The sequence below is a fragment of the Salvelinus namaycush genome, chromosome 42 (genome assembly GCF_016432855.1).
Source record: "Salvelinus namaycush isolate Seneca chromosome 42, SaNama_1.0, whole genome shotgun sequence".
Lineage (NCBI taxonomy): Eukaryota > Metazoa > Chordata > Actinopteri > Salmoniformes > Salmonidae > Salvelinus > Salvelinus namaycush.
The window spans coordinates 18,136,675-18,158,045 of NC_052348.1; the positions used below are offsets into that span (position 1 = coordinate 18,136,675).

Consider the following 21,371-nt stretch of genomic DNA (forward strand, 5'->3'; position numbering starts at 1 on the left):
TTACAGTATAGCTCCTCACAGTTACAGTATAGCCCCTCACAGTTACAGTATAGCTCCTCACAGTTACAGTATAGCCCCTCACAGTTACAGTATAGCTCCTCACAGTTACAGTATAGCCCCTCACAGTTACAGTATAGCTCCTCACAGTTACAGTATAGCCCCTCACAGTTACGGTACAGCCCTTCACATCTACAGTATAGCCCCTCACATCTACAGTACAGCCCCTCACAGCTATAGAATAGCCCCCTCACAGCTACAGTATAGCCCCTCACATCTACAGTATAGCCTCTCACAGTTACAGTATAGCCCCTCACAGCTACAGTATAGCCCCTCACAGCTACAGTATAGCCCCTCACAGTTACAGTATAGCCCCTCACAGTTACGGTACAGCCCTTCACATCTACAGTATAGCCCCTCACATCTACAGTACAGCCCCTCACAGCTATAGAATAGCCCCCTCACAGTTACAGTATAGCCCCTCACATCTACAGTATAGCCCCTCACATCTACAGTAAAGCCCCTCACAGCTATAGAATAGGCCCCTCACAGTTACAGTATAGCCCCTCACAGCTACAGTATAGCCCCTCACATCTACAGTATAGCCCCTCACTGCTACAATCGTTTCGGAAAGTATTCAGACCCCTAGAAATTTTCAACATTTTGTTACGTTACAGCCTTATTCTAAAATGAATTAATTCCCCCCCCCCTCATCAATCTACACACAATACCCCATAATGACATCACAATACCCCATAATGACAAAGCAAAAATAGGTTTTTAGACATTTTTGCAAATTTTTTGAACCCCCCGCGGAAATATCACATTGACATAAGTATTCAGTCCCTTTACTGAGTACTTTGTTGAAGCGCCTTTGGCAGCTATTACAGCTTAGATTTTTCTTAGGTATGACGCTACAGGCTTGGCACATCTATATTTGGGGAGTTTCTCTCATTCTTCTCTGCAGATCTTCTAAAGCTCTGTCAGGTTGGATGGGGAGCGTCACTGCACAGCTATTTTCAGTTTTCTCCAGAGATGTTCGATCAGGTTTATGTCCGGGCTCTGGCTGGGCCACTCAAGGACATTCAGAGACTTGTCCCAAAGCCTCTCCTGCGTTGTCTTGGCTGTGTGCTTAGGGTCATTGTCCTGTTGGAAGGTGAAATTACGCCCCAGTCTGAGGCCCTGAGCGCTCTGGAGCAGGTTTTCATCAAGAATCTCTCTGTACTTTGCTCTGTTCATCTTTCCCTCGATCCTGATTAGTCTCACAGTCCCTGCTGCTGAAAAACATCCCCACAGCTTGATACTGCCGCCACCATGCTTCACCATAGGGATGGTGCCAGGTTTCCTCCAGACGTGACGTGTGGCATTCAGGCCAAAGAGTTCAATCTTGGTTTCATCAGACCAGAGAATCTTGTTTCTCATGGTCTGAGAGTCCTTTAGGTGCCTTTTGGCAAACTCCAAGTGGGCTGTCATGTGCCTTTTGCTGAGGAGTGGCTTCCGTCTGGCCACTCTACCATAAAGGCCTGATTGATGGAGTGCTGCAGAGATGGTTGTCCTTCTGGAAGGTTTTCCCATCTCCAGAGAGGAACTCTAGAGCTCTGTCAGAGTGACCATCGGGTTCTTGGTCACCTCCTTGACCAAGACCCTTCTCCCCCGACTGCTCAGTTTGACCGGGCGGCCAGCTCTAGAAAGAGTCTTGGTGGTTCCAAACTTCTTCCATTTAAGAGCTCAATTTCAAGTGTCCTAGCAAAGGGTCTGAATACTTATGTAAATAAGGTGTTACTGTTATTTTTATATAAAATTGCAAACATTTCTAAAAACCTGTTTTCGTTTTGTCATTGTGGGGTATTTTGTGTAGATTGACGAGTATTATTATTTTTTAAATCCATTTTAGAATTAGCTTTTATAACGTAACAAAATGTGGAAAAAGAGAAGGCGTCTGAATACTTTCCAAATGCAATGTAGCTAGCTTAGCGGTGAAGCTTTGGGCCAGTAACCGAAAAGTAAAAAATCCGTCAATGTGCCCTTGAGCAAGGCACTTAACCCTAATTGCTTCTCTAAGTCGCTCTGGATAAGAGCATCTGCTGAATGACAAAAATGTAATAATATTGAACAATTATATGATGAGAGGTAATGAAATGAATCCTTCAGCAAATGTGAGCATCATTTAGAATAGACTGACGTCACTACAGATGTATCCACATAAGATGTCAGCCAGGCTACACTCTTACAAAAAAATATACTATCTAGAACCTAAAAGGGTTCTTCGGCTGTCCCCATAGGATAACCTTTTTAGATCCAGGTGGAACCCTTTTTGGTTCAAGGGAGAACTCTTTTGGTTCCCGGTAGAACCCTTTTGGGTTCCATGTGAAACTCTTTCCACGGAGGGTTGTACATGGAACCCAAAAGGGTTCTACCTTGAACCAAAAAGGCTTCTCCTATGGGGACAGCCGAAGAACCCTTTTGGAACCCTTTTTTCTAAGAGTGTAGTTTAGAATTCCTCCTAGTCCACCGTGGCTTCTCTCTAAGACCCGAGGGAAATGATGGTGGCAGAAGTAAAGGTTGAATTTAGCACAACAGGCTGTGCTGTGTGACCCGAGTGTGGAGCAGAGCAGTGCAGGCAGGGTCTGTCTCCCAAATGGCACCCTGTCTCCCAAATGGCACCCTATTCCCTATATAGTGCCCCTGGCTCTCATCAGAAGTATATACGGGCTCTGTTTTGGACGCAGCCATAGAAAAATGGAGCATTATGAGAGCCAGAAGGGCTCCTTCCCAAATGGCACCCTAATCCCTACATAGAGCCCTATTGGCTCCTGTCAAAAGTGGTGCACTATGTAGGGAATATGGTGCCATTTGGGATGCATCCATAGTAGATGTAGTCCTCATCTCTCTTTCCCTCTACGAAGATAAACGCCACATGCTCAGGTTAGGTGGTCTGCACTGATAAGTCCAAACCAATCAATCCCCATTCCCAGCCTGATCCCAGGAGACGGATAGACATGATTAAACACTCTGCAAAAGGGGATTGTTCGATCTTTACCAATCATACACCCAGGGGAGGAGGAGCATCTCTCTCTCCCTGTATCAGGCCTCCACCCAGTGGAGGAGGACTATCTCTCTCTCTATATATCTGTATAGCAGGGGTCTACATGCAGTCTAATTAATCTAGGCTATAGGTGAGATCTATGGTATTATCATGTGTGTTATTGATCCCTCTTTGCCCCCAGGCTGCTGTGTGTGGGTGTGTGGGTGTGTGTACGTCATGCATGAGGGGATGCTTACTTTCCTGGTAATGAAAGGCCACGAGCCAGTAACTCTACCGTTAGCTCCCCGGGAACTCTTGTGTTAGAGTCTCCCCGGGAACTCTTGTGTTAGAGGCTCCCCAGTTTTCTCTCGTGTTAGAGGCTCCCCAGTTATCTCTCGTGTTAGAGTCTCCCCAGTTATCTCTCCTGTTAGAGGCTCCCCAGTTATCTCTCCTGTTAGAGGCTCCCCAGTTATCTCTCCTGTTAGAGGCTCCCCAGTTATCTCTCCTATTAGAGGCTCCCCTTTTATCTCTCCTGTTAGAGGCTCCCCAGTTATCTCTCCTGTTAGAGGCTCCCCAGTTATCTCTCCTGTTAGAGGCTCCCCAGTTATCTCTCCTGTTAGAGGCTCCCCAGCTATCTCTCCTATTAGAGACTCCCCAGTTATCTCTCCTGTTAGAGGCTCCCCAGTTATCTCTTGTGTTAGAGGCTCCCCAGTTATCTCTCCTGTTAGAGACTCCCCAGTTATCTCTCCACCCCCATGTGTGTGTTCCCTAAAGGTTGTAGCTTTAGTTTATGGAAACGTGTCCAGACTGGCAGGGAAATGTAAACTTGTGTACTCATTGATTCCACTCGTACGACTGGTTAGCAACACACACCAGGGCTGCATCCCAAATGTCATCCTGTACCCTATTTAGTCATCTTATGCCCTTTTGACCAGGGCCCATAGGGCTCTGCACTATATAAAGGATAAGATTTGGGATGCATAGAGATGATGTTGAAACCAAGCAGCTGAAGCCTAACTTGTTATTCATAAATTGCACAACAAGCTGTCAATAGGAACAGTGAGAGATAAGCTTGTTGGCTTGACTGTAGAGCCAACTTCTCTGGGCTTTGAGAAGAGAACTCAGCTCGCGTCCAAAATGGCACTATATTCCCTATATAGTGCACTACTTTTGACCAGGGCACATAGGGCTCTGGTCAGAAGTAGTGCACTATGTAGGGAATAGGGTGCCATTCGGGACACTTCTTCAGAGCTCAGAGACAGTAGGGAGAGGGCTTTCACAGCCAAGCAGGGACTTTACATGTCTGCTCTCAGCCAGCCTAACAGTGTAACGCTGCTGCTGCAGCTGAATTCAAAATGTGTCCAATGTTTAACAAACATCTTAGAAACAGTTTAGAGGCGCAACCTGTGCTCTACCAGAGAGAGTGGACATCGATCTGGAGGAGAACCATTTATAATCAAAAGCTGCACTGTGTTGGACCCAAGGCTGTTTTGTATGGTGCAGGTAGTCAGCTACCCAAAATACAAACAAGGTGATGGAGGGGAAGAGGATGTTCAGCCATGTTTAATCAGCCGGGAGACAGGCCCAGGCCCAGGCCCAGACCCAAGGTAAAGAGAGAACAAATTAAAGAGAACGTTTTAGAGAGAAGTGGAGAAAGAATGAATAGTGAGAGAAATCGTGTTAGGGAAAAAAAGAAAGAGTATTAACGATTGAGAAAGCAAGAACAACATAGAAGAAGACAGAAATGGGGAGAGGGATAGAAAGAAGAGTGCAGGTGTGAGAGAAGAATCAACAGCGGAGTGGTACTTACTGAGTCTGGGTCACAGAAGGATCACCAGCGGAGTGGTACTTACTGAGTCTGGGTCACTGAAGGGTCACCAGCGGAGTGGTACTTACTGAGTCTGGGTCACTGAAGGATCACCAGCGGAGTGGTACTTACTGAGTCTGGGTCACTGAAGGATCACCAGCGGAGTGGTACTTACTGAGTCTGGGTCACTGAAGGATCACCAGCGGAGTGGTACTTACTGAGTCTGGGTCACTGAAGGATCACCAGCGGAGTGGTACTTACTGAGTCTGGGTCACAGAAGGATCACCAGCGGAGTGGTACTTACTGAGTCTGGGTCACAGAAGGATCACCAGCGGAGTGGTACTTACTGAGTCTGGGTCACTGAAAGATCACCAGCGGAGTGGTACTTACTGAGTCTGGGTCACTGAAGGATCACCAGCGGAGTGGTACTTACTGAGTCTGGGTCACTGAAGGATCACCAGCGGAGTGGTACTTACTGAGTCTGGGTCACAGAAGGATCACCAGCGGAGTGGTACTTACTGAGTCTGGGTCACTGAAGGGTCACCAGCGGAGTGGTACTTACTGAGTCTGGGTCACTGAAGGGTCACCAGCGGAGTGGTACTTACTGAGTCTGGGTCACAGAAGGATCACCAGCGGAGTGGTACTTACTGAGTCTGGGTCACTGAAGGGTCACCAGCGGAGTGGTACTTACTGAGTCTGGGTCACTGAAGGATCACCAGCGGAGTGGTACTTACTGAATCTGGGTCACTGAAGGATCACCAGCGGAGTGGTACTTACTGAGTCTGGGTCACTGAAGGATCACCAGCGGAGTGGTACTTACTGAGTCTGGGTCACTGAAGGATCACCAGCGGAGTGGTACTTACTGAGTCTGGGTCACTGAAGGATCACCAGCGGAGTGGTACTTACTGAGTCTGGGTCACTGAAGGGTCACCAGCTGAGTGGTACTTACTGAGTCTGGGTCACTGAAGGATCACCAGCGGAGTGGTACTTACTGAGTCTGGGTCACTGAAGGGTCACCAGCGGAGTGGTACTTACTGAGTCTGGGTCACTGAAGGGTCACCAGCGGAGTGGTACTTACTGAGTCTGGGTCACTGAAAGATCACCAGCGGAGTGGTACTTACTGAGTCTGGGTCACTGAAGGGTCACCAGCGGAGTGGTACTTACTGAGTCTGGGTCACTGAAGGGTCACCAGCGGAGTGGTACTTACTGAGTCTGGGTCACTGAAGGATCACCAGCGGAGTGGTACTTACTGAGTCTGGGTCACTGAAGGGTCACCAGCGGAGTGGTACTTACTGAGTCTGGGTCACTGAAGGGTCACCAGCGGAGTGGTACTTACTGAGTCTGGGTCACTGAAGGGTCACCAGCGGAGTGGTACTTACTGAGTCTGGGTCACTGAAGGGTCACCAGCGGAGTGGTACTTACTGAGTCTGGGTCACTGAAGGGTCACCAGCGGAGTGGTACTTACTGAGTCTGGGTCACTGAAGGATCACCAGCGGAGTGGTACTTACTGAGTCTGGGTCACTGAAGGGTCACCAGCGGAGTGGTACTTACTGAGTCTGGGTCACTGAAGGGTCACCAGCGGAGTGGTACTTACTGAGTCTGGGTCACTGAAGGATCACCAGCGGAGTGGTACTTACTGAGTCTGGGTCACTGAAGGATCACCAGCGGAGTGGTACTTACTGAGTCTGGGTCACTGAAGGATCACCAGCGGAGTGGTACTTACTGAGTCTGGGTCACTGAAGGATCACCAGCGGAGTGGTACTTACTGAGTCTGGGTCACTGAAGGATCACCAGCGGAGTGGTACTTACTGAGTCTGGGTCACTGAAGGGTCACCAGCTGAGTGGTACTTACTGAGTCTGGGTCACTGAAGGATCACCAGCGGAGTGGTACTTACTGAGTCTGGGTCACTGAAGGGTCACCAGCGGAGTGGTACTTACTGAGTCTGGGTCACTGAAGGGTCACCAGCGGAGTGGTACTTACTGAGTCTGGGTCACTGAAGGATCACCAGCGGAGTGGTACTTACTGAGTCTGGGTCACTGAAGGATCACCAGCGGAGTGGTACTTACTGAGTCTGGGTCACTGAAGGGTCACCAGCGGAGTGGTACTTACTGAGTCTGGGTCACTGAAGGGTCACCAGCGGAGTGGTACTTACTGAGTCTGGGTCACTGAAGGATCACCAGCGGAGTGGTACTTACTGAGTCTGGGTCACTGAAGGATCACCAGCGGAGTGGTACTTACTGAGTCTGGGTCACTGAAGGGTCACCAGCGGAGTGGTACTTACTGAGTCTGGGTCACTGAAGGATCACCAGCGGAGTGGTACTTACTGAGTCTGGGTCACTGAAGGATCACCAGCGGAGTGGTACTTACTGAGTCTGGGTCACTGAAGGGTCACCAGCGGAGTGGTACTTACTGAGTCTGGGTCACTGAAGGGTCACCAGCGGAGTGGTACTTACTGAGTCTGGGTCACTGAAGGGTCACCAGCGGAGTGGTACTTACTGAGTCTGGGTCACTGAAGGGTCACCAGCGGAGTGGTACTTACTGAGTCTGGGTCACTGAAGGATCACCAGCGGAGTGGTACTTACTGAGTCTGGGTCACTGAAGGATCACCAGCGGAGTGGTACTTACTGAGTCTGGGTCACTGAAGGGTCACCAGCTGAGTGGTACTTACTGAGTCTGGGTCACTGAAGGGTCACCAGCGGAGTGGTACTTACTGAGTCTGGGTCACTGAAGGGTCACCAGCGGAGTGGTACTTACTGAGTCTGGGTCACTGAAGGATCATTAGCGGAGTGGTACTTACTGAGTCTGGGTCACTGAAGGGTCACCAGCGGAGTGGTACTTACTGAGTCTGGGTCACTGAAGGATCACCAGCTGAGTGGTACTTACTGAGTCTGGGTCACTGAAGGGTCACCAGCGGAGTGGTACTTACTGAGTCTGGGTCACTGAAGGGTCACCAGCGGAGTGGTACTTACTGAGTCTGGGTCACTGAAGGACACTTGTTCTGAAAAGCGCACTTTGGGCGGGTTGGTTCTCAGATGGGCCTTCTTAGCTGCACTTATAAAGGCTGACTTAGGTGACTAGAAGAGAGGAAAGACAAAGACATTTAGGGTTTATTAACGGCGTTAACAATTCGAATTAAGCAAATTACAAAAGTTTTTATTTAATTTTATGCTTTGAAACCATCTTGTTATGTTTGGCAAAAACTTGATTTAGTTAGATGGTTAAATAATTGGGACGTTTTTCATGAAAGTTTAATTACATGCCTGGCTGAACATGAGTCTGTAATTACAAAGGCAACAAAAAGACTACTACGTGTTTGTGCATAATTTAACCTTTATTTAACTAGGCAAGTCAGTTAAGAACAAATTCTTATTTACAATGACGGCCTAGGAACAGTGGGTTAACTGCCTTGTTCAGAACAACAGATTTTTGTCAGCTCGGGGATTCAATCTAGCAACCTTTCGATTACTGGCCCAACGCTCTAACCACTAGGCTACCTGCCTCCTCTAACCACTAGGCTACCTGCCTCCTCTAACCACTAAGCTACCTGCCTCCTCTAACCACTAAGCTACCTGCCTCCTCTAACCACTAAGCTACCTGCCTCTAACCACTAGGCTACCTGCCTCCTCTAACCACTAGGCTACCTGCCTCCTCTAACCACTAAGCTACCTGCCTCTAACCACTAGGCTACCTGCCTCCTCTAACCACTAGGCTACCTGCCTCCTCTAACCACTAGGCTACCTGCCTCCTCTAACCACTAGGCTACCTGCCTCCTCTAACCACTAAGCTACCTGCCTCTAACCACTAGGCTACCTGCCTCCTCTAACCATTAGGCAACCTGCCTCCTCTAACCACTAGGCTACCTGCCTCCTCTAACCACTAGGCTACCTGCCTCCTCTAACCACTAGGCTACCTGCCTCCTCTAACCACTAGGCTACCTGCCTCCTCTAACCACTAGGCTACCTGCCTCCTCTAACCACTAGGCTACCTGCCTCCTCTAACCACTAGGCTACCTGCCTCCTCTAACCACTAGGCTACCTGCCTCCTCTAACCACTAAGCTACCTGCCTCCTCTAACCACTAAGCTACCTGCCTCCTCTAACCACTAAGCTACCTGCCTCCTCTAACCACTAAGCTACCTGCCTCCTCTAACCACTAAGCTACCTGCCTCCTCTAACCACTAAGCTACCTGCCTCCTCTAACCACTAAGCTACCTGCCTCCTCTAACCACTAAGCTACCTGCCTCCTCTAACCACTAGGCTACCTGCCTCCTCTAACCACTAGGCTACCTGCCTCCTCTAACCACTAGGCTACCTGCCTCCTCTAACCACTAGGCTACCTGCCTCCTCTAACCACTAGGCTACCTGCCTCCTCTAACCATTAGGCTACCTGCCTCCTCTAACCCCTGGCTATCTGTAAATTATGTCAGAGTGTTGGAGTGTGCCCCTAGCTATCTGTAAATTATGTCAGAGTGTTGGAGTGTTCCCCTGGCTATCTGTAAATTATGTCAGAGTGTTGGAGTGTGCCCCTGGCTATCTGTAAATTATGTCAGAGTGTTGGAGTGTGCCCCTAGCTATCTGTAAATGATGTCTGAGTGTTGGAGTGTTCCCCTGGCTATCTGTAAATTATGTCAGAGTGTTGGAGTGTGCCCCTAGCTATCTGTAAATTATGTCAGAGTGTTGGAGTGTGCCCCTAGCTATCTGTAAATTATGTCTGAGTGTTGGAGTGTGCCCCTAGCTATCTGTAAATTATGTCAGAGTCTTGGAGTGTGCCCCTAGCTATCTGTAAATGATGTCAGAGTGTTGGAGTGTGCCCCTGGCTATCTGTAAATTATGTCAGAGTGTTGGAGTGTGCCCCTGGCTATCTGTAAATGATGTCAGAGTGTTGGAGTGTGCCCCTAGCTATCTGTAAATGATGTCAGAGTGTTAGAGTGTTCCCCTGGCTATCTGTAAATTATGTCAGAGTGTTGGAGTGTGCCCCTGGCTATCTGTAAATTATGTCAGAGTGTTGGAGTGTTCCCCTGGCTATCTGTAAATTATGTCAGAGTGTTGGAGTGTGCCCCTAGCTATCTGTAAATGATGTCAGAGTGTTGGAGTGTGCCCCTGGCTATCTGTAAATGATGTCTGAGTGTTGGAGTGTTCCCCTGGCTATCTGTTAATGATGTCAGAGTGTTGGAGTGTTCCCCTGGCTATCTGTAAATGATGTCAGAGTGTTGGAGTGTGTCCCTGGCTATCTGTAAATGATGTCTGAGTGTTGGAGTGTGCCCCTAGCTATCTGTAAATGATGTCTGAGTGCTGGAGTGTGCCCCTGGCTATCTGTAAATTATGTCAGAGTGTTGGAGTGTGCCCCTAGCTATCTGTAAATTATGTCAGAGTGTTGGAGTGTGCCCCTAGCTATCTGTAAATGATGTCTGAGTGTTGGAGTGTGCCCCTGGCTATCTGTAAATTATGTCAGAGTGTTGGAGTGTGCCCCTAGCTATCTGTAAATTATGTCAGAGTGTTGGAGTGTTCCCCTGGCTATCTGTAAATGATGTCTGAGTGTTGGAGTGTGCCCCTAGCTATCTGTAAATTATGTCAGAGTGTTGGAGTGTTCCCCTGGCTATCTGTAAATGATGTCTGAGTGTTGGAGTGTGCCCCTGGCTATCTGTTAATGATGTCAGAGTGTTGGAGTGTTCCCCTGGCTATCTGTAAATTATGTCAGAGTGTTGGAGTGTGCCCCTAGCTATCTGTAAATGATGTCTGAGTGTTGGAGTGTGCCCCTAGCTATCTGTAAATTATGTCAGAGTGTTGGAGTGTTCCCCTGGCTATCTGTAAATTATGTCAGAGTGTTGGAGTGTGCCCCTGGCTATCTGTAAATGATAATAAGAATAATACTTGTGCTGGTTGGATAATATAAGGAATGTAAAATGATTTATACTTTTACTTTTGATACTTAAGTATGTTCTAGCAATTACATTCAGTTTTGATACTTAAGTATATATATACTGGGTGACTTTCACTTTGACTTGAGTCATGTTCTATTAAGGTATCTTTACTTTTACTCAATTATGACTTTTGGTTACTTTTCCACCACTGAATGTACGGGAGGCGGCTCATTAGAATATTTTTGGGCGTTGTTTGTTCACAGCTCTTTTTGTGCAACTGTGAGTGAGAGTGTGTCATTGTTGTTTTACACTATTACATGTTATGTAGGACTATGGCCAGAGATGGTGTCTTGTGAAAGACTCACGTATGGCCTTGTGTCAATTGCGAACGGTTGACTAAGTCAAGTCTCTCTTCAGGGAACCCCAGCTGTTCAACTTGTCGATAAACACAACAATAAAACCTATGGAACTTTAACAATATAATAGTGATTAAACCAGATATGATATGTATGGCTCTTTCTATGACATAGCCACAGGCTGACAAGGTGAAAGCTATGATCCCTTATTGATGTCACTTGTTAAATACACTTCAATCATTGTAGATGAAGGAGAGGAGACAGGTTGGAAAAATTATTTTTTAAGCCTTTAGACAATTGAGACATGGATTGTGTGTGTGCCATTCAGAGGGTGAATGGGCAAGACAAAATATTTAAGGGCCTTTGAACGGGGTATGGTAGGAGATGCCAGGCGCACCGGTTTGAGTGTGTCAAGAACTGTAACGCAGCTGGGTTTTTCAAGACAACTGTGGGAACCATTGGGGTCAGCATTGGCCAGCATCCCTGTGGAACACTTTCAACACCGTGTAGAGTCCATGCCCTGACGAATTGAGGCTGTTCTGAGGGCAAAAGGGGGTGTATCTCAATATTAAGGTGTTCTTAATGTTTTGTACACTCAGTGTAGCTCCGTTCTCCGTAAAGGTTCTATAAAGAACCATAAAAAAAGGTTTTTATTTAAGGGTTTTTGGTGCTATATACAGTATAACCTTTTTTATGGGTTCTTTATAGCACCATACAGGTTCCATTTAGAACCTTAAAAAAGTCCCATATAGCACCAAAAAGGTTCAGCCAAATAACCCTTATTTGGTACTATATAGAACCATTTGGTACTATATAGAACCATTTGTATTTAGTGTGTGTGAAGAGTACTTACTGACAATCACGACACACAGTAAAAATAGTGAGAGAGAGAGAGAGAGAGATAGAATGAGGGAGAGCGAGAATGAGAGAGAGAGAATGAGAGAGAGAGAATGATGGTGAGATAATGAGGGAGTGATAGAATGAGAGAGAGATAGAATGATGGAGAGAGAGATAATGTGGGAGAGTGAGAGAAAATGAGGGAGAGAGAGAGAGAGAGAGAGAGAATGAGGGAGAGAGAGAGAGAGAGAATGATGGAGAGATAATGAGGGAGAGAGAGAATGAGGGAGAGAGAGAGAGAATGAGGGAGAGAGAGAGAGAGAATGATGGAGAGATAATGAGGGAGGGAGAGAGAGAATGAGGGAGAGAGAGAGAGAGAGAATGAGGGAGAGAGAGAGAGAATGAGGGAGAGATAATGAGGGAGAGAGAGAATGAGGGAGAGAGAGAGAGAGAGAGAGAATGAGGGAGAGAGAGAGAGAGAATGATGGAGAGATAATGAGGGAGAGAGAGAATGAGGGAGAGAGAGACAGAGAGAGAGAGAATGATGGAGAGATAATGAGGGAGAGAGAGAATGAGGGAGAGAGAGAGAGAGAGAGAGAGAATAAGGTAGAGATCTGTATGTGTGGTTGCTTCGTGTGTGAGAGGGAGACATGGAGGGATACAGAGATACAGATAGAGTTTGAGAACTTCAAGGAGAAAAGGCGTGAGAGAGAAACGGTGAGCGAGAGCTGTGTATTGTTACCTGGTGAGGCTGCAGCACAGTGAGAACTATGGAGTCTTTGCAGCATCTATAGAGAGGACAGAAAAGAGGAGAGGAGTGTGGAGTGGGTTAGGTAACACCAGGGCTGTGGCATTGGAAGAAACTGTCCTGTTCTTATCTGCTAGACCTCCTCTCTGTTCTCTGTGTTCTCAATGACTCATCTGTCTCATTATGTTTCCATGGAACACATGAGGCTTAGAGACAGACTATTTCTCCATGAATTTAGCCTTCAAACACACAGAACGATCCCCGCTGTACTGCTGCTGCTGCATTTACTGCAAATATTCTGCTCTTATGTGTTGTGTGAGTTCACACATTGAATGAACTCAGAAAAACATTCCCACCAAAGCTTTGTCCTGTCCTAGACTCACATAAAGTGTAGGCTATAGACGAATAACAATCTAGAGACACATTGCATTGGACTCGACTCATTCCTTATCTCCCCCCCACCTCCCACCCCTTACCTTCCTAACCAAACCCACCGCCCTCCTCCCTCCCCCTCCCCTGTGGTGATATAAAGGATGTTACCTTACAAGGTCTATGACTCTCTCCCGGGAAGCCTCGCTCACCACCTCCTCATTGATGGCCAGGATCTGGTCTCCAGGAAGAAGCTTGCCGATGGACGGGCCGTCTGGGACAGCACACACACACACACACACACACACACACACACACACACACACACACACACACACACACACACACACACACACACACACACACACACACACACACACACACACACACACACACACACACACACACACACACACACACACACAGGCAGAGGAACGCTTAGTCTATGAGTAATGGACACACAGACAAAGACATCAAACTGACAACACTCATATATCATCTCTCTCTCTCTCTATCTCTTGCTCTATCGCTCTATCGCCCTCTCTCTCACACACACACACCCCTACCTACCTGCAGAGACGGAGCGTACAATGACTGGTCTCTGGCTGCCTGCTATGAATCCGAAGCCTTGGCTGGGGTGGCGCTGAATGCAGACCTGTCGAGCTGAAGCTGGGCCAGGAGTCAGGCTACCACTGTCCATACCATCCTGGCTCTCTTCTAACATCGCAGGGCTGCACCGGGAACACACACACACACACACACACACACACACACACACACACACACACACACACACACACACACACACACACACACACACACACACACACACACACACACACACACACACACACACACACACACACACACACACACACACACACACACACACACAGACTCAGAGTATGTAGAAATGTGTTGTGACCCTACGTAGGGAGGAAGTGTAGTGTACCTGTCACATGTGTTTGTGTGTCCATCCTGGACCTTGGCCATCCCCTGAGAGGAGGGAGGAGCATGGGGCGGGGTCTCACAGAAAGGAGCTCGGTCTGATTCTCAATCATTCACCTGAGAGAGGTGGAGGATGGACAGAGAGGGGGAGTAGGGAAATAGAGAGGGGGTGAGGGGGGGGGGGGGTGAAGGGAGGAGGGATGGAGGGGGTAGGGCATTATATATGTGATGGAGTGGAAGGGGGAGAAGGAGGGAATAACATTAGAGATTGACGGGAACAATCACATGACTGAAGCAAATTCCAACAGAGCCTTTAAGATTAAAGCCTATAAGACTTAAAGCCTATAAGAGTAAAAAACTAAATTGCTATAGGCCAGGGGTATTCAAATCTTACCCTACGAGGTCTGGAATAAACCAGGGGTATTCAACTCTTACCCTACGAGGTCTGGTATAGGCCAGGTGTATTCAACTCTTACCCTATGAGGTCTGGAATAAACCAGGGGTATTCAACTCTTACCCTACGAGGTCTGGAATAAACCAGGGGTATTCAACTCTTACCCTATGAGGTCTGGAATAAACCAGGGGTATTCAACTCTTACCCCATGAGGTCTGGAATAAACCAGGGGTATTCAACTCTTACCCTACGAGGTCTGGTATAGGCCAGGTGTATTCAACTCTTACCCTATGAGGTCTGGAATAAACCAGGGGTATTCAACTCTTACCCTACGAGGTCTGGAATAAACCAGGGGTATTCAAATCTTACCCTATGAGGTCTGGAATAAGCCAGAGGTATTCAACTCTTACCCTATGAGGTCTGGAATAAGCCAGGAGTATTCAACTCTTACCCCATGAGGTCTGGTATAGACCAGGTGTATTCAACTCTTACCCTACGAGGTCTGGTATAGACCAGGTGTATTCAACTCTTACCCTATGAGGTCTGGTATAGGCCAGGGGTATTCAACTCTTACCCTACGAGGTCTGGTATAGACCAGGTGTATTCAACTCTTACCCTACGAGGTCTGGAATAAGCCAGGAGTATTCAACTCTTACCCTACGAGGTCTGGTATAGACCAGGGGTATTCAACTCTTACCCTACGAGGTCTGGAATAAGCCAGGAGTATTCAACTCTTACCCTACGAGGTCTGGTATAGACCAGGTGTATTCAACTCTTACCCTATGAGGTCTGGAATAAGCCAGGAGTATTCAACTCTTACCCTACGAGGTCTGGTATAGACCAGGGGTATTCAACTCTTACCCTACGAGGTCTGGAATAAGCCAGGAGTATTCAACTCTTACCCTACGAGGTCTGGTATAGACCAGGTGTATTCAACTCTTACCCTACGAGGTCTGGTATAGACCAGGTGTATTCAACCCTTACCCTATGAGGTCTGGAATAAGCCAGGGGTATTCAACTCTTTCCCTACGAGGTCTGGCATAGACCAGGTGTATTCAACTCTTACCCTACGAGGTCTGGAAAAGACCAGGCGTATTTAACTCTTACCCTATGAGGTCCGGTATGGACCAGGTGTATTCAACTCTTACCCTATGAGGTCCAGAGCCTGCTGGTTTTCTGTTCTACCTGATCATTTATTGCATCCACCTGGTGTCCCAGGTCTAAATCAGTCCCTGAATAGAGGGGAATCATCCACCTGGTGTCCCAGGTCTAAACCAGTCCCTGATTAGAGGGGAATCATCCACCTGCTGTCCCAGGTCTAAATCAGTCCCTGATTAGAGGGGAATCATCCACCTGGTGTCCCAGGTCTAAATCAGTCCCTGATTAGAGGGGAATCATCCACCTGGTGTCCCAGGTCTAAATCAGTCCCTGATTAGAGGGGAATCATCCACCTGCTGTCCCAGGTCTAAATCAGTCCCTGATTAGAGGGGAATCATCCACCTGGTGTCCCAGGTCTAAATCAGTGAATAACTAGAGGGGAACAATGAAAAAAACCAGTGGAACTGGGTTTGAGGTCCAGAGTTGAGTTTGAGGGGTACAGGCTATTTGTTGTTATGAAACCACCATCCATTTTCTTTCAAGCAAGCTACATTTGTGGTCCAGCCACAAAACAGCATGGCTTCTACACAAGGGCAAAAATTACTATTTTGAAGTTGAAAGATGCGATATCACAGAACACACTCTCCATCTGGGTCCCAAATGGCACCCTATTCCCCTGGGACACTAGTCAAAAGTAGTTCACTACATCACTCCATTGAGTCCCAAATGGCACCCTATTCCCCTGGGACACTAGTCAAAAGTAGTTCACTACATCACTCCATTGAGTCCCAAATGGCACCCTATTACCCTAGGGCTGTAGTCAAAAGTAGTTCACTACATAGAGATAGGGTGCCATTTGAGATGCGACCTGTCTCCACATCTCCAACACACTCAATAGATCGTGTTCTACACCGAACAAAAATATAAACACAACATGCAACAATTTCAAAGATTTTACTGAGGTAGAGTTCACATAAGGAAATCAGTCAATTTAAATAAATTCATTAGGCCTATGGATTTCACATGACTGGGAATACTAGATATTTAAAAAATATATATATTTCACCTTTATTTAACCAGGTAGGCCAGTTGAGAGCAAGTTCTCATTTACAACTGCGAACTGGCCAAGTTAAAGCAAAGCAGTGCGACACAAACAACAACACAGAGTTACACATGGAATAAACAAACATACAGTCAATAATACAGTAGGAAAACATCTATATACAGCCAACGAGAGCGTACAGGTCGCAGTGGTGGGTAGTATATGGGGCTTTGGTGACAAAACGGATGGCACTGTGATAGACTGCATCCAATTTGCTGAGTAAAGTGTTGGAGGCTATTTTATAAATGACATCGCCGAAGTCAAGGGTCGGTAGGATAGTCAGTTTTACGAGGGTATGTTGGCAGCATGAGTTAAGGAGGCTTTGTTTGCGAAATAGGAAGCCGATTCTAGATTCAAATGGTGGTCACAGACACCTTAAAAAAAAGGTAGGGGCATGGATCAGAAAACCAGTCAGTATCTGGTGTGACCACCAATTGCCTCATGCAGCGCGACACATCTCCTTTGCATAGAGTAGGTCAGGCTGTTGATTGTGGCCTGTGGATGTTGTCCCACTCCTCTTCAATGGCTGTGCAAAGTTGCTTGAAATTGGTGGGAACTGGAACACGCTGTCGTACACGTCGTTCCAGAGCATCTCAAACGTGCTCAATGGGTGTTCTGTCTGGTGAGTATGCAGAATTGTGTACATATCCTTGTGACATGGGGCCGTGTATTATCATGCTGAAACATGATGTGATGGCGACGGAGGAATAGTACAACAATGGGCCTCAGGATCTCGTCACAGTATCTCTGTTCATTCAAATTGCCATAGATAAAATGCAATTGCGTTCATTGTCCGTAGTTTATGCATGCCCATACCATAACCTCACCGACACCATGGGGCACTCTGTTCACAATGTTCAGCAAACCGCTCAGTCACACAACACCATACTCGTGGTCTGTTGTTGTGAGGCCGGTTGGACGTATTGCCAAATTCTCTAAAAAGATGTTGGAGGCGGCTTATGGTAGAGAAATTATCTTGGCAAAGGAGAAATGCTCAGTAACAGGGATGAAACAAATTTGTGCAAAGAAAGCCGCTTTTTGTGCGTATGGAACATTTCTGGTATCTTTTATTTCAGCTCATGAAATATGGGAACAACACATTACATGTTGTGTTTATATTTTTGTTCAGTGTAGTTTCTTCCAAATCTTCTGACCCCAGATAAAGAATGTACACCGGATTGAACAGAAGAAGAGAGAGTGTGAAAGAGGATTTGAGGATGTAAACAGAGAGAGGGAGTGTTTACATGCACTGCACTGCAGGCCTTTTTTAAAATACATCTGTCAGAAAGCAAAGTACTTAAAATCTGTGTAAGGCAGAACAACTGAATGAACCTAGCTTCTAATGGCTCTAGTGACGAAGAGGCAGCTGAGGTCAACAACAACAACACATTCTCATTTCCAGATGCCTGCGTGGGAGTTCGAGTTAGAGGGAGGGACAGAGAGGATACACATAGATGAAGAGAGATAGAAAGAAACGGTGATATACCATTGTTTTATCTCCTTTTAGTGAGCTGCATATTCTGACAGTGTCTGCTTAAAGATGAGACGCTGATTGGAATTTGAATGGGACAGATTGCATCTGGAGGACTAGCATAAGACACAGAGAGAGAAAGAGATAAAAGAGAGAGAGAGACAAAAGAGAGAGAGATAAAAGAGAGAGAAAGAGAGAGAGAGAGAGATAAAAGAGAGAGAGAGAGCGAGAAAGAGAGAGATAAAAGAGAGAGAGATAAAAGAGAGAGGAAGAGAGATAGATAAAAGAGAGAAAGAGAGAGAGAGAAAAGAGAGAGAGAAATAAAAGAGAGAGATGGATACAAGAGAGCGAAAGAAAGAGATAAAAGAGAGAGAGATAAGAGAGTGAAAGAGAGAGAGAAAGAGACAAGAGAAAGCGAGAGAGAGAGATAAGAGAGAGAGAGATGGAAAGTGAGAGAGGGAGACAGAGATAAGGAAAAGCTAAATGTTATTCAGATACTGATGATCCATTTTACCCACAGTGTCGGGTCTGTGGAGAGGCATAGATAAATACAGGGATGACAAGCCATCAATACATGAGCACAGATGATTCAGTGGAGTCAATGGTTGATATTTATGGTCTGTCACATTTGTTTTTCCTGATAACGACAGAAGGGCATTGGAGGAAAATGTCACCTCTCCAATCACAGCGCAGCGTTAATGATACCTGACTAATCTATGACAGGCGATCAATTGACGATTTATATCCATTTCAAAGATCTCTCGTCAAGGGATAGACTCATTATAGCAGTATGCTAACAATTAACTAAAAGGATTATAATTTGTGTCCCAAATGACACCCTTTTACCTTTATAGTGCACTACCTTTATAGGGGATGTGGTTACATTTGGGAGGAAGACATAGCATGATATCAACCCAGCTAGCACTTTTGGTTTCTTGGAAGTTGTGGGAACATATGTTTTTGGTTTAACATTGGTTGTGGGAACGAAGCATACGTTTCGTTGACCGGTAAAACAAAACAGAAGTGAAAACTGCGCCTGTACTGGGAATGTATATTTAGTAGATTGCAGGGAGGTTTCTGGGAGGTTTTATTAACGTTCTGAGAATGGAAGTTCTAGGTTATTTTGAGTTTTTTAAATAACTTCCTGAAAACTTACACTGAATGTTTCAATGACATTGCTATCTTATTTTGGCTTAACTCCAAGCATAGATAGAACACATGGAGATTAATTTTCTTAGCCCTGATCATGCAAACACATTTTAGTTGTTGTTGTGACATGGCATCACTGAGATTCAAACCTATAATCGTCTGTTCTTTACTCATGGCATTAGTCCACAACGCCACCAGGACGGAGCTAGCATGCTATATATATTTTTTCCCATGCGAAGGTGTTCATTTTAGTCTATTCAAACAGACCGGATTTCAAACGGGGAAAAAACGAATTAAGATCAGGTGTGGCCAATTAGTGGGCACAGCCAACACACCTAAACACACTTGGCCAGGTCGCAGTTGCAAATGAGAACTTGTTCTCAACTAGCCTACCTGGTTAAATAAAGGTGAAATAAAAAAATAAAATTAACAAGATAGAGGATATTGAGAGTTTTGCTGATGTTTAAAAAGAAATGTATATGTTTTTAAATAGGTATTATGTTTTTTATAAAAAGTTTTCTAAATGTTCTCGAAACAATTTGAGAACATGACTTTAAATAGAACCGTAAGGAAACCTGTAGGAAACGTTATGCTGGACTACTGAAATTCCCACAAAAGAACGTTGTTTCATAACGTTCTTGGAACAATTAGAGAGCATTCCCAATGTCAAACCAGTTGGAGAACGTTCCTAAAACATTATCCAAAATGAACACAATGCAACAGTAAACATGTCGACCCCCACAAATGACGCAACACCCCCCTTGGGCCAATTGAGATATCGCGTGAGACTATTGCGTGTGACTATATTACTATAGGTCTCGCCTTGGGCCAATCAGTTTCATTTAGTAAATGCTGGTTCTCTATGGCAAGACAAATCATTCTGCCAAGTTTTGTCAAAATCGGGCCAGTGCTGTCTGACCTATAACGTGTGATTAGCAACTATCTATCCTGTACCATTCCCAAAGAGTTTATGGGAAGGTTGTAGGCAAAATAACCATAGGACAACCACGCTCTCACCAAGCGCCAAGAAACATGGTTCTTAAAATGTTATGTGCTAGTTGAGAAGGCTTCCCTGTCAGTATACAGACTGCGTCCTCACTGGTTCCTAGCAAACAGTGAACGTTCATACATTAGGTAACCATATATTGTTTGCTGGGAAGTTGTTTTCAGGAACTTGTGAAACTCTTGATGTATAATGTTTGTTATTTATGGTAATTCAGGCTGAAGTGTGACGGTATTTAAGTCCTAACTGTTGCTTAGACTCTCTTTGATTCTATGTATTGAGAATCACCAGCTGTTGTTGCAAAACCTACTCATATTCTGTGATTAAGCACTTGTGACTAAGTAGCCTATAGCTGTCACAATGTAATTGTTCTTTCTCTCTACCACACTCTTTCTTTCTTTCTCTCTCGGCACCCTGCCACCTCCCACCCTCCCATCTGCATTATCGCTCTCTCTTTCTCTCCGCCCATTCTCTTTCCCCTCTCTCTCTTTCTCTCTTTGCTTCCTCGCCCCTCTCTCTTTCTCTCCGCCCATTCTCTTTCCCCTCTCTCTCTTTCTCTCTTTGCTTCCTCGCCCCTCTCTCTTTCTCTCCGCCCATTCTCTTTCCCCTCTCTCTCTTTCTCTCTTTGCTTCCTCGCCCCTCTCTCTTTCTCTCCGCCCATTCTCTTTCCCCTCTCTCTCTTTCTCTCTTTGCTTCCTCGCCCCTCTCTCTTTCTCTCCGCCCATTCTCTTTCCCCTCTCTCTCTTTCTCTCTTTGCTTCCTCGCCCCTCTCTCTTTCTCTCCGCCCATTCTCTTTCCCCTCTCTCTCTTTGCTTCCTCGCCCTTCTCTCTTCCTCCTCTCTCTCCATTTTTCTCTGCTCCCTCTTCACTGTTGGAAGGGAAGGAAACCCATTCTGTTGCGTCATCATGGAGCCTCATAGGGATTGGTTATCCATCAGTGGTCTGTGACGGCTGTATACCATTATGCATGTCAATGGCTCCTCCACACCGCCCTGCCAGGGCTGGGTACCATTATGCTTGTCATATCTACTCAGCACCGCCCCTTCAGCCCATCCCTGCCAAGAGAGGGAGCAGGATTTGTGTTCTGACCAAGGAGATAGCATAAATATCCCTGCTAAGGAGAGAGAGCCCACACTTTTCCTCTCCAGCCACAGACATTACTCACTGGGGCCAGAGCCCGGAGTCCAGTGGCCATTACCCCGGAGCC

At 46.3% G+C, this 21,371-nt stretch overlaps 1 protein-coding gene across 1 annotated transcript in view; it reads right to left on the reverse strand.

Annotated features, from left to right (window-relative positions):
* frmpd3 (FERM and PDZ domain containing 3) overlaps positions 1–13,654 on the reverse strand; it is a 38,358-nt gene extending 24,704 nt beyond the window's left edge. Inside the window, exons 1-4 of the mRNA XM_038981368.1 lie at positions 13,570–13,654; positions 13,171–13,273; positions 12,625–12,670; positions 7,800–7,904 (exon numbers count right to left, since the gene is read on the reverse strand). The gene's annotated coding sequence lies outside the window, so the exon portion shown is untranslated. The remainder of the gene's footprint in view (positions 1–7,799; positions 7,905–12,624; positions 12,671–13,170; positions 13,274–13,569) is intronic.
* Between the last annotated feature and the right edge of the window lie 7,717 nt (positions 13,655–21,371).